This window comes from Dendropsophus ebraccatus, chromosome 6 (assembly GCF_027789765.1).
Source record: "Dendropsophus ebraccatus isolate aDenEbr1 chromosome 6, aDenEbr1.pat, whole genome shotgun sequence".
Lineage (NCBI taxonomy): Eukaryota > Metazoa > Chordata > Amphibia > Anura > Hylidae > Dendropsophus > Dendropsophus ebraccatus.
The window spans coordinates 150,977,022-150,990,525 of NC_091459.1; positions in this window are offsets into that span (position 1 = coordinate 150,977,022).

Sequence of the window (13,504 nt, forward strand, 5' to 3'; positions counted from 1 at the left end):
TCTTTCAGTAAAATAATATTTTCTTACATTGCTTCTGATCTTTCCCCCAACTAACCTCTCACTGTGTCCTCTTGTTCTTGAGCTCAGTTTTTTACTAAAAACACTCCCCTCTTGAACCTTATTTAGTCCCTTAACATACTTAAAGGTTTCAATCATGTCCCCCCTTTCCCGTCTTTCCTCCAGACTATACAGATTCAAATCCTTAAGTCTTTCCTGATATGGTTTATGCCTCACACCCTCCACCATTTTTGTAGCTCGTCTTTGGACCCGTTCTATTTTATCAATGTCCTTTTTTAGGTGAGGTCTCCAGAACTGGACACAGTATTCCAGATGTGGCCTCACCAGAGCTCTATACAGCGGGATCACAATCTCCCTCTTCCTACTGGTTATACCTCTAGCTATACACCCCAGCATACCATTATATATATATACAGCCCAGCATACGATTTGCTTTCCCCACCGCCTGGTTGCACTGGTGACTCATTTTAAGGCTTTCAGAAATCATTACCCCTAAATCCTTCTCTTCTGAAGTCTTTTCCAGCACAGTACTGCCGATGTGATACTCGGATAGAGGATTCCTCCTCCCCAAGTGCATTATTTTACATTTGGAAACGTTGAACTTCAATTTCCACTGTTTGGACCACGTATCTAGCAAAGCTAAATCATTTTCCATATTACTGACACCTCCAGGAATATCCACCCTATTGCACACTTTTGTGTCGTCAGCAAACAGACAAACTTTACCTATCAACCCTTCTCCTATGTCACTTACAAACATATTAAAAAGAATAGGACCCAGAACAGACCCTTGTGGCACACCACTTGTAACCAGTCTCTGCTCGGAATATTCACCATTAACAACAACCCTCTGATATCTCTCCTTCAGCCAACCACAAATCCACTGAACTATCCAGGGATTTAGTCCAATTTTCTCCAACTTCTCTATCAGCTCTTTATGGGGAACTGTATCAAAAGCTTTGCTGAAGTCCAGATAGGCAATATCCACAGCACCACCTTCATCCAGCACTTTTGTGGCATAATCAAAGAAATCAATGAGATTAGTCTGACATGATCGGCCCTCAGTAAAGCCATGCTGGTTTGGATCCATCAAATTGTTGATTCTTAGGTGATCCATTATCTTCTTTTTTAGAAGAGTTTCCATCATTTTCACTACTACAGATGTCAGGCTCACTGGCCTGTAGTTACTGGGCTCTTCTCTATTCCCCTTCTTGTGGATTGGTATAACATTGGCTGTTCTCCAATCATCGGGGACATCTCCTGTTAGCAGGGATTGGTTACACAGATCTGTCAGGGGGGCAGCAATCACAGATCTGAGTTCTTTAAGAACCCTGGGATGGATCCCATCTGGACCCATCGCCTTATTCAGCTTTAAACGGGCAAGTTCCTCTGCAACTTCAGCCTCTGAAAATACTGGAGCCGAACCCATATAGCTGGAGGCCATGCTGTGTCCAACCATCCTGTGATTGTGAAGGCCGCCTTCTGAAAACACTGAGCAGAAGTAACTATTCAAATAGTCAGCGACCGCCTTATCTCCATCAATAAACGTATTCTCCCCATTACTTATTTTAGTAATGCTGCAGCCATTCTTCTTCTTCTTCCTGTCACTTATATATCTGAAGAAGGTTTTATTTCCCGCAGTAACAGATTTTGCCATTCCCTCTTCTTTTGAGGCTTTAGCAGCATTTATAATCTGCTTTGCCTCCTTCTGTATACTTTTATACGTCTCTCTGTCAGCTTCATTCCCAGTCTCCTTATACTTCCTATACGCTGCCTTTTTTCCTTTTACAATGGCCTTAACCTCTCTAGTAAACCATAATGGATTCTTCTTCCTTTTACTTTTGCTAACTTCTCGTACATATAGTCTAGTTGCCTTTAATATGACATTTTTTAATTCTGCCCACTGAGTGCTCGCCCCTGATGTTTTATCCCACCCTCTTAATTCTTTATCTAAATACTCCCCCATTTTATTAAAATCTGTCTTCCTAAAATCCAATACTCTTGTTGTAGTATGGGATTGGACGTAGTCAGTTTGTACGTCAAACCATAGACACTGGTGGTCACTGGAACCTAGATTTTCTTCCACTCTAACTTCAGACACCCGATCCACATTAGTAAATACTAAATCTAGAATGTTCTCTCCTCTGGTAGGTGACTTCACAAGCTGTTTCAGAGATGCCCCTGTAAGGGCCTCCATTACATTCTTGCTTTTACATGTAAGTGCAGAAGGGATATTCCAATCCACATCCGGCATGTTAAAGTCGCCCATAACTACAATGTCCCCCTTTAATGACATTTTAGTAATTTCATCCATCAGCATATTATCATAGTCCTCGCTTTGCCCCGGAGGCCTATAGACAACACCTATCCTAATAACAGATCCCTATAGACAACACCTATCCTAATAACAGATCCCTCTTTGGACTGCATACAAACCCAGAGAGTCTCCAGCTCTTTATATGTATTTTGGATGACTGTGGATATAAGACTATCCCTGACATAAATGGCTACCCCGCCTCCCCTTCTCTCTGCTCTGTCTTTCCTGTACAGAATATATCCCGGTATAACTATTTCCCAATCATTAGACTCTTTGAACCAGGTCTCTGTTACAGCAACAAGGTCCAAATCATCTCTAGACATAATGGCCGTCAGCTCACAGATCTTGTTTCCTAAGCTGCGAGCATTCGTACACATTGCCCGAAGATTACTAAGCTTCATAATACCTTTATTCCCAAATTCATCTACCGCACCAACAGCATCTTCCTTACCACCAATAACCGCACCAACCATTGCATCTACAGCACCAATAACCGCACCAACAACTGCGTCAACAGCACCAACAACTACATCAACAGCACCAACCACTGTGTCTACAGCACCAACCACTGCACTTTCACCAATCCGGATACACTTACTTGTCTTTACTGGTCGGGGACAGAAATCCTCCTCCTCTATTATACTTCTGTCCCCTTCATCTAGTTTAAATGTCTGTCCAAAAACAATCTGAATTCCTCACTAAGTACCTGTGTACCTATGTGTGATGGGTGCAAACCATCCCTCTTGAACATGTCCTTTTTGCACCACTTGCAAAAGCTATGACTAACAAACCCAAAACCTTCTGCCTTACACCACTGCCTTAACCATGCATTAAACTCTGAGATACGACATGCCTTGTTGTTCTGATTACAGACCGGCAAAACCTCTGAAAATGTCACAGAATCTGTTATCTTGCCCAGCTCCAGACTAAAAGTTTGAAATTCCTTTTTAACCAAATCCACATCTCCTTGGGACAAGTCATTGGTTCCAAGATGAACCACCAGATCAACCTTGCTATCTATACTAGCAGCCTTCACAATGTTCACAATCCGTCTCCTATCCCTCCTGACAGTAGCACCTGGGAGACATCTCACCTCTCTAAACACATCCTCCTCCTGTCCTACCACAACACCTCTAACAATCGAGTCACCAACTAGAAGATGCCTTCTCTTCTTACTAACCTTTACTTCTGCCCTCAGTGGCCCATCCAAAACAACATCCCCATTGGAAATAACCTGAGCAGCCATGTCTCCAACAGCAACAGCATCCCTATCTATATCAGCAAGAACACTAAAACTATTCTGCACAGAGAGGCCAAACGTGCTATGCTTCTGCTCTACAGCTCGCAACCTACCTGAACCAACTGTTTTCCAAACCGCCCTTTTCCTCTGAGGTCTTTGAGGAAGAGGTGGCTGATAACCAGGCTGCACAGCAACTCCTGGCTGGGATAGTCTCCTCACATCAGATTGAAGTGTACAGACTAAGGACTGCAGCCTAGAAATTTCACAACGTAAACCAGAAATCTGCATGCAAACTGGACAGCACCCCAAGTCCCAAAGGGTTCTACGGAAAACTACAGCCAAACAAGAATTACACTGCACCAAACCAGACATCATTTAAGAACAAGTGAAAGCAAGTACTGAAAAAAAAGAATCTCGTGCAGTCACCAAACTCCTGCTGTTTTCAAACTACTGCAGTTTTTTAACTACTCACTTTTGCCTCGTTGCACTTCTGCCACGCTGCTTCTACCAGTAGTCAACTCTCCAGAATATGTATAGGATTTGTGTTTTTGATCACTTTTATGTAATGTTTAATAGTGTATGGGGAATGTAATGCATTTTTATTATGGGGGAGGGGAGGGGGGCTGGGGGGATTGTGTTTGGTGCACTTTTTTTTACACTAGTGTACATTACTGTAGACAAGTGTAAGACTTAGATCACAGTATACAATACACTCTAGTGCTTCTGCAGTACGGTGTATTATATCATGTGACCATCCTGCTGACAGGCAGTAGCACGGCCACCCCTGTCAGCAGGATGGCTTATCCATGGTAGGCCCAGGGGCCTTCATTAGGCCCCTGGAGTTACCATGGAGATGTCGGGGGACCGGACGGCGCCGCGGGACCTCCGATCATGTAAGTGGACCTGCGGCGCCGTCCGGACACACCGGAACCCGTTAGATGCCACTGTCATGCTTTGACATCGGCATTTAACGGGTTAAACTGCCTGGAGCGGAGAATTCTCCGCTCCGGGCAGTTACAGGAGGGGGTCAGCTGTCATACTGACAGCTGATCTCCCGAACTGCCACCGCCGCCGGGCGGCAGTTTATTCCGATGCGTCCGGCGTTAAAACGCGTACGCATAGGAATAAAGCCCATTAGTGGCTGCCGTGAAAAGGCAGCATGGCGGTCACTAAATGCTTAAAAGCGAAAAGGGTCCCTTTAAGAGCGACACGGGTCCCTTTAAGAGCGACACGGGTCCCTTTAAGAGCGAAATGGGTCCCTTTAAGAGCGACCTGGGTCCCTTTAAGAGCGACCTGGGTCCCTTTAAGAGCGAACTGGGTCCCTTTAAGAGCGAACTGGGTCCCTTTAAGAGCAAAATTGGTTCCTTTAAGAGCATCCTGGGTCCCTTTAAGAGCAACCTGGGTCCCTTTAAGAGCGAAATATGTCCCTTTAAGAGCGAAATTGGTCCCTTCTTAGAGCGACCTGGGTCCCTTTAAGAGCGAAATGGGTCCCTTTAAGAGCGAAATGGGTCCCTTTTAAGAGCGACCTGGGTCCCTTTAAGAGCAACCTGGGTCCCTTTAAGAGCGAAATATGTCCCTTTAAGAGCGACCTGGGTCCCTTTAAGAGCGACATGGGTCCCTTTAAGAGCGACCTGGGTCTCTTTAAAAGCGAAATGGGTCCCTTTAAGAGCGAAAAGGGTCCCTTTAAGAGCGACACGGGTCCCTTTAAGAGCGAAATAGGTTCCTTTAAGAGCGACCTGGGTCCCTTTAAGAGCGACCTGGGTCCCTTTAAGAGCGAACTGGGTCCCTTTAAGAGCAAACTGGGTCCCTTTAACCCTTTAAGGACGTGGCCCATTTTCGTTTTTACGTTTTCGTTTTTTCCTCCTTGTGTTTAAAAGGCCATAGCAGTTGCATTTTTCCACCTAGAAACCCACATGAGCCCTTATTTTTTGCGTCACTAATTGTACTTTGCAATTACGGGCTGAATTTTTGCATAAAGTCACTGCGAAACCAGAAAAAAATTCAAAGTGTGGTGAAATTGAAAAAAAAAAAACGCATTTCTTTTATTTGGGGGAAATGTGTTTTTACGCCATTCACCCTGGGGTAAAACTGACTTGTTATGCATGTTCCTCAAGTCGTTACGATTAAAACGATATATAACATGTATAACTTATATTGTATCGGATGGCCTGTAAAAATTTCAAACCGTTGTTAACCAATATACGTTCCTTACAATCGCTCCATTCCCCGGCTTATAGCGCTTTTATCCTTTGGTCTATGGGGGTGTGCGAGGTGTCAGTTTTTGCGCCATGGTGTGATCTTTCTATCGGTACCTTGATTGCGCATATACGACTTTTTGATCGCTTTTTATTACATTTTTTCTGGATTTGATGCGACCAAAAATGCGCAATTTTGCACTTTGGGATTTTTTTGCGCTGACGCCGTTTACCGTGCGAGATCAGGAATGTGATTAATTAATAGTTCGGGCGATTACGCACGCGGCGATACCAAACATGTTTATTTATTTATTTATTTGTTTACTTTTATTTAAAACCTGGGAAAAGGGGGGTGATTCAGACTTTTATTAGGGGAGGGGCTTTTTACTATTAACAACACTTTATTTTTATTTTTTTACACATATACTAGAAGCCCCCCTGGGGTTAGGGTTATTCCCCCCCTGGGGTTAGGGTTATTCCCCCCCTGGGGTTAGGGTTATTCCCCCCCTGGGGTTAGGGTTATTCCCCCTGGGGTTAGGGTTATTCCCCCTGGGGTTAGGGTTATTCCCCCTGGGGTTAGGGTTATTCCCCCTGGGGTTAGGGTTATTCCCCCCTGGGGTTAGGGTTATTCCCCCCTGGGGTTAGGGTTATTCCCCCCCTGGGGTTGGGGTTATTCCCCCCTGGGGTTAGGGTTATTCCCCCCCTGGGGTTAGGGTTATTCCCCCCCTGGGGTTAGGGTTATTCCCCCCCTGGGGTTAGGGTTATTCCCCCTGGGGTTAGGGTTATTTCCCCCTGGGGTTAGGGTTATTCCCCCTGGGGTTAGGGTTATTCCCCCCCTGGGGTTGGGGTTATTCCCCCTGGGGTTAGGGTTATTCCCCCCCTGGGGTTAGGGTTATTCCCCCTGGGGGACTTCTAGTATATACACTGTGATCTCTCATTGAGATCTCTGCAGCATAGATATGCTGCAGAGATCCATGAGATCGGCACTCGTTTGCTTTCGGCTGCTGCAGCCGAAAACGAACGAGTGCCGAGCCGAGGACGGCGCCATCTTGGACGCGGCCCCGGCCGGCATCAGTAACGGAGATCGCTCCTCCGGGACAAGGTCCCGGCGGAGCGATCTCCCCCACTAGACCCCAGGGAAACGTTGCCTCCGGTAATCGGAGGCAGCTGTCAACTTTGACAGCTGCCTCCGATTAGCTAATTAGCGGGCACGGCGATCAGACCGTGCCCGCTAATAGCGGCGGTCCCGGGCTACTCGCGGCACCCGGGATCGCGGCACTTCAAAGCGGGGCCGCCGCGCGGCCCCGCTTTGAAGTGCAAGTGCGGACATATGACGTACCGGTACGTCCTATGTCCTTAAGAGGTTAAGAGCAAAATGGGTCCCTTTAAGAGCGAAATATGTCCCTTTAAGAGCGACCTGGGTCCCTTTAAGAGTGAAATGGGTCCCTTTAAGAGTGAAATGGGTCCCTTTAAGAGCGAAATGGGTCCCTTTTAGAGCAAATTGGGTCCCTTTAAGAACGACCTGGGTCCCTTTAAGAGTGAAATGGGTCCCTTTAAGAGTGAAATGGGTCTCTTTAGGAATGATCTGGGTCCCTTTAAGATCGACCTGGGTCCCTTTAGGAGCGAACTGGGTCCCTTTAAGAGCAAAACTGGTCCCTTTAAGAGCGTCCTGGGTCCCTTTAAGAGCAACCTGGGTCCCTTTAAGAGCGAAATTGGTCCCTTTAAGAGCGAAATGGGTCCCTTTAAGAGCAACCTGGGTCCCTTTAAGAGCGAAATATGTCCCTTTAAGAGCAACCTGGGTCCCTTTAAGAGCGACCTGGGTCCCTTTAAGAGCGACATGGGTCCCTTTAAGAGCGGAATGGGTTCCTTTAAGAGCAACCTGGGTCCCTTTAAGAGCGACCTGGGTCCCTTTAAGAGCGACATGGGTCCCTTTAAGAGCGACCTGGGTCCCTTTAAAAGCGGAATGGGTTCCTTTAAGAGCAACCTGGGTCCCTTTAAGAGCGACCTGGGTCCCTTTAAGAGCGAAATGGGTCCCTTTTAAGAGCGACCTGGGTCCCTTTAAGAGCGACCTGGGTCCCTTTAAGAGCAACCTGGGTCCCTTTAAGAGCGACCTGGGTCCCTTTAAGAGCGACCTGGGTCCCTTTAAAAGTTGAATGGGTTCCTTTAAGAGCGACCTGGGTCCCTTTAAGAGCGACCTGGGTCCCTTTAACAGTGAAATGGGTCCCTTTTAGAGCAAATTGGGTCCCTTTAAGAACGACCTGGGTCCCTTTAAGAGTGAAATGGGTCCCTTTAAGAGTGAAATGGGTCCCTTTAAGAGTGAAATGGGTCTCTTTAAGAGCGACCTGGGTCCCTTTAAGAGCGAACTGGGTCCCTTTAAGAGCAAAATTGGTCCCTTTAAGAGCGTCCTGGGTCCCTTTAAGAGCAACCTGGGTCCCTTTAAGAGCGAAATTGGTCCCTTTTTAGAGCAACCTGGGTCCCTTTAAGAGCGAAATGGGTCCCTTTAAGAGCGAAATGGGTCTCTTTTAAGAGCGACCTGGGTCCCTTTAAGAGCAACCTGGGTCCCTTTAAGGGCAACCTGGGTCCCTTTAAGAGCAAAATATGTCCCTTTAAGAGCAAAATGGGTCCCTTTAAGAGTGAAATGGGTCCCTTTAAGAGCGACCTGGGTCCCTTTAGGAATGACCTGGGTCCCTTTAAGAGCGAACTGGGTCCCTTTAAGAGCAAAATTGGTCCCTTTAAGAGCGAACTGGGTCCCTTTAAGAGCAACCTGGGTCCCTTTAAGAGCGAAATTGGTCCCTTTTTAGAGCGACCTGGGTCCCTTTAAGAGCGAAATGGGTCCCTTTAAGAGCGAAATGGGTCCCTTTTAAGAGCGACCTGGGTCCCTTTAAGAGCGACCTGGGTCCCTTTAAGAGCAACCTGGGTCCCTTTAAGAGCGAAATATGTCCCTTTAAGAGTGACCTGGGTCCCTTTAAGAGCAAAATGGGTCCCTTTAAGAGCGACATGGGTCCCTTTAAGAGCGACCTGGGTCCCTTTAAGAGCGACCTGGGTCCCTTTAACAGTGAAATGGGTCCCTTTTAGAGCAAATTGGGTCCCTTTAAGAACGACCTGGGTCCCTTTAAGAGTGAAATGGGTCCCTTTAAGAGAGAAATGGGTCCCTTTAAGAGTGATATGGGTCTCTTTAAGAGCGACCTGGGTCCCTTTAAGAGCGAACTGGGTCCCTTTAAGAGCAAAATTGGTCCCTTTAAGAGCGTCCTGGGTCCCTTTAAGAGCAACCTGGGTCCCTTTAAGAGCGAAATTGGTCCCTTTTTAGAGCAACCTGGGTCCCTTTAAGAGCGAAATGGGTCCCTTTAAGAGCGAAATGGGTCCCTTTTAAGAGCGACCTGGGTCCCTTTAAGAGCGACCTGGGTCCCTTTAAGAGCAACCTGGGTCCCTTTAAGAGCGAAATATGTCCCTTTAAGAGCGAAATGGGTCCCTTTAAGAGCGACATGGGTCCCTTTAAGAGCGACCTGGGTCCCTTTAAAAGCGGAATGGGTCCCTTTAAGAGCGACCTGGGTCCCTTTAAGAGCGACCTGGGTCCCTTTAAGAGCAACCTGGGTCCCTTTAAGAGCGAAATATGTCCCTTTAAGAGTGACCTGGGTCCCTTTAAGAGCAAAATGGGTCCCTTTAAGAGCGACATGGGTCCCTTTAAGAGCGACCTGGGTCCCTTTAAGAGCGACCTGGGTCCCTTTAACAGTGAAATGGGTCCCTTTTAGAGCAAATTGGGTCCCTTTAAGAACGACCTGGGTCCCTTTAAGAGTGAAATGGGTCCCTTTAAGAGTGAAATGGGTCCCTTTAAGAGTGAAATGGGTCTCTTTAAGAGCGACCTGGGTCCCTTTAAGAGCGAACTGGGTCCCTTTAAGAGCAAAATTGGTCCCTTTAAGAGCGTCCTGGGTCCCTTTAAGAGCAACCTGGGTCCCTTTAAGAGCGAAATTGGTCCCTTTTTAGAGCAACCTGGGTCCCTTTAAGAGCGAAATGGGTCCCTTTAAGAGCGAAATGGGTCCCTTTTAAGAGCGACCTGGGTCCCTTTAAGAGCGACCTGGGTCCCTTTAAGAGCAACCTGGGTCCCTTTAAGAGCGAAATATGTCCCTTTAAGAGCGAAATGGGTCCCTTTAAGAGCGACATGGGTCCCTTTAAGAGCAACCTGGGTCCCTTTAAGAGCGAAATTGGTCCCTTTTTAGAGCAATCTGGGTCCCTTTAAGAGCGAAATGGGTCCTTTTAAGAGCGACCTGGGTCCCTTTAAGAGCGACCTGGGTCCCTTTAAGAGCAACCTGGGTCCCTTTAAGAGCGAAATATGTCCCTTTAAGAGCGAAATGGGTCCCTTTAAGAGCGGAATGGGTTCCTTTAAGAGCGGAATGGGTTCCTTTTAGAGCAAATTGGGTCCCTTTAACAGCGACCTGGGTCCCTTTAAGCGTGAAATGGGTCTCTTTAAGAGCGACCTGGGTCCCTTTAGGAGCAATGGGACCCAGGTCGCTCTTAAAGGGACCCAGGTCGTTCATAAAGAGAGCCATTTTACTCTTAAAGGGACAGGAGCCAAGTTGCTCGTAAAGGGACGGCACCCAGGATTAAAGTTTCTCTTAAAAGGAAGTCACTGGTAAAGGGGCGCTCTGGGAGTCACTGGTAAAGGGGCACTCTGGAGGTCACTGGTAAAGGGGCGCTCTGGAAGTCACTGGTAAAGGGGCGCTCTGGAAGTCACTGGTAAAGGGGCGCTCTGGAAGTCACGGGTAAAGGGGCGCTCTGGAAGTCACTGGTAAAGGGGCGCTCTGGGAGTCACTGGTAAAGGGGCGCTCTGGAAGTCACGGGTAAAGGGGCGCTCTGGAAGTCACTGGTAAAGGGGCGCTCTGGAAGTCACTGGTAAAGGGGCGCTCTGGGAGTCACTGGTAAAGGGGCACTCTGGAAGTCACTGGTAAAGGGGCGCTCTGGAAGTCACCGGTAAAGGGGCGCTCTGGAGGTCACCGGTAAAGGGGCGCTCTGGAGGTCACTGGTAAAGGGACGCTCTGGAAGTCACTGGTAAAGGGGCGCTCTGGAAGTCACTGGTAAAGGGGCGCTCTGGAGGTCACTGGTAAAGGGACGCTCTGGAAGTCACTGGTAAAGGGGCGCTCTGGAAGTCACGGGTAAAGGGGCACTCTGGAAGTCACGGGTAAAGGGGCGCTCTGGAAGTCACGGGTAAAGGGGCGCTCTGGAAGTCACGGGTAAAGGGGCGCTCTGGAAGTCACGGGTAAAGGGGCGCTCTGGAAGTCACGGGTAAAGGGGCGCTCTGGAAGTCACGGGTAAAGGGGCGCTCTGGAAGTCACTGGTAAAGGGGCGCTCTGGAGGTCACTGGTAAAGGGGCGCTCTGGAAGTCACTGGTAAAGGGGCGCTCTGGAAGTCACTGGTAAAGGGGCGCTCTGGAGGTCACTGGTAAAGGGGCGCTCTGGAAGTCACGGGTAAAGGGGCGCTCTGGAAGTCACGGGTAAAGGGGCGCTCTGGAAGTCACGGGTAAAGGGGCGCTCTGGGAGTCACTGGTAAAGGGGCACTCTGGAAGTCACTGGTAAAGGGGCGCTCTGGAGGTTACTGGTAAAGGGGCGCTCTGTAAGTCACGGGTAAAGGGGCGCTCTGGAAGTCACGGGTAAAGGGGTGCTCTGGGAGTCACTGGTAAAGGGGCGCTCTGGAGGTTACTGGTAAAGGGGCGCTCTGGAAGTCACGGGTAAAGGGGCGCTCTGGGAGTCACTGGTAAAGGGGCGCTCTGGAGGTTACTGGTAAAGGGGCGCTCTGTAAGTCACTGGTAAAGGGGTGCTCTGGGAGTCACTGGTAAAGGGGCGCTCTGGAGGTTACTGGTAAAGGGGCGCTCTGGAAGTCACGGGTAAAGGGGCGCTCTGGGAGTCACTGGTAAAGGGGCGCTCTGGAGGTTACTGGTAAAGGGGCGCTCTGTAAGTCACTGGTAAAGGGGCGCTCTGGAGGTCACTGGTAAAGGGGCGCTCTGGAAGTCACTGGTAAAGGGGCGCTCTGGAAGTCACGGGTAAAGGGGCGCTCTGGGAGTCACTGGTAAAGGGGCGCTCTGGAAGTCACTGGTAAAGGGGCGCTCTGGAGGTCACTGGTAAAGGGGCGCTCTGGAAGTCACTGGTAAAGGGGCGCTCTGGGAGTCACTGGTAAAGGGGCGCTCTTTTCAAGCACTATGTATTTCTCTGGAAATGCAAATCTAGTTTTTTTTAACCTTTTTTTTACCTGGAGTTCCCCTTTAACTATTTCTTGGGTTTCCTGGATTCTCCACTGGTGTTCTTGAACCCAGTTTATTTGTGGCAGCAATTCAGGAGAATCGGTCTTTGGATAGTTGGCCTTGTCGCCCGAACATCGAATAGAACGGAGTGTAGCCGGTTGAACAGTGGGCGGTGTTACTATAAATCCCAAGGAGCTCTCCCAGCAGATCAGGCCATTCACCTAGTTCAGAGACCGCAGCTGTCCGCAGCATATTGATGACCACTTGGTTCATACGTTCACATAACCCCTTTCCCTGGGGGTGGTATGCGGTGGTCCCAAGCTTCTTGCCCTCATGGTACTGACAGAGTTCCTGAAAAAGCTGAGATTCAAAGGCCGGGCCTTGATCTGAAAGGACGGCTTCAGGGCAACCATAGTGCTTGATATAGTGGTGATACAGCATAATAGCCGTGGTCTTGGCCGTCAGGTCTTTCACTGGAACAACTACTGCCCACTTGCTGTAGTGGTCGATCATGGTCAGGGCATAACAATAGCCGGATCATGTGGGGGCCAGTTTCCCATGGTCTATGGCCACAATCTCTGGAGGTACTGATGACGTCGCCCCCGGCTGTCCCAGAGGATATGCCTTCCCCCACGCATGCCCAGTTACGTTGTGTACAGTGGTATCCAGATGGCGCGCAGGATGGAACAGCTGATTGATAAACTTTCCTGGTGAGTGACGGCCCCTTCCTATAACCCTATGGATCATGGACTTCTTGATTATTATTTATATATCGATTATGTATGGACTATATGGACGACCATGGACTATAACCACATATTCTATTCACTATTGCTGCTATATGCTCATAAATCATGTATTTTATACACAGATGCACTGATATGGATTATGTTTATGTATGATAATCACTATGATGTCATGAATTAGGGGAGGCACTAGGGGTGGGTCGTTGATGTTAAATACCTGTTCATGTTCCACGTCGCACATTGCCTGTAAGCAGGTAGTCTTAGAGTTCTCCCAGGACACGGCTCTCGGCCTGTAGCAGCTTCCACTTGGGCAAATCATGCCGGGGGTCAACTTTAGGGCCTTCTTGCTTCTGTTGAGCCACCATCCCCACTTCTTGGTGAGCGAAGGGGTGATAGTGCGGTGAGCCCCCGGATGATGTTGTAGCGGAGGGTCGGCCGGTCACTTGCTAGATGGAAGTGTGACACCATACTGTGCTGGAGGGCCGAGATACAGCCAAACCTTTGGGTTTTGTCACGTGTTGCGAGTGCCTGGTGGGCACACAGGTGTAAGGCCGGTTGTACCCTTCTCCTCTGTGGTCGGTGTCCTGTTGGGTTGGCGCCGGGTCTCTTGGGATAGTGTAGTCTCAGGTGGTCAGAGCGGTGTAGTGACCCTCCCGGATAGTAGGACCCCCCACCCACAGAAAGGGGAGATGTCAGAAGGTTGCGGTGTATGTGCTGTGCAGGTGAGTGAGTAATCACAGGCTCAGTAATAACGGTGAC